Genomic DNA, 728 nt, shown 5'->3' on the forward strand with positions numbered 1-728 from the left:
GGTAAATTTTTGCCATTGTTAGGGCTAAGAGGCAACTTACTGTCAAAAAAAGACAAAAAGAATCCAAGCGCTGCCATGGGGCAACATGGAAAATATACAAATCCTGTACACAACATGTTTGGGAAGCCTTAAAGCCGAACAGTGCGAATTTCACGGACAGTCCCAGCAACAGCGCAAATATATAAAAGTTATTGGCAGCGGCTTCACTTCTGTGCTTCCTTATGATATTCATTCCATGTGGGAAAATATTTCCTCTGTGCCTGGAGTTCCTTTGTATAATATATTTTATATATTTGTTCCCCGGTAGCCTGAACTCTGCCTGGACTCTGCATGCTGTGAGCGATTCCTTATCTCACAGTAGATGGATTCTGCCTTCTTCTCCCACATTTTGCTTTAGGCGTCATTCTTCTATCCAGCACAGAGCCTTCTGCCCCCCCCCAGATAATGGTGTGATTATTATCGCCTCCATCGGGGGGCAGAGCTGCACCTCTACTGATTGGTTATCAGCTCCTTTCACAGCTTCATTGTTATTGGGCATTCAATAATACATTTTAGGGTAATTCCCATATAAACCCCAAACTGGGCAAGCTTACTTCTAATAGCAAGTGCTTCTAATATACAAATGGTGCAAAGAAACTAAGCAATGGATGGAATATCTGTTTTATGGTTAAGATGTGCTTGTACACTGCACTACAGGCCATTTCCTCTCATGCTTATCCAATGGGAAG

This window comes from Pyxicephalus adspersus, chromosome 5 (assembly GCF_032062135.1).
Source record: "Pyxicephalus adspersus chromosome 5, UCB_Pads_2.0, whole genome shotgun sequence".
NCBI classification, from domain to species: domain Eukaryota; kingdom Metazoa; phylum Chordata; class Amphibia; order Anura; family Pyxicephalidae; genus Pyxicephalus; species Pyxicephalus adspersus.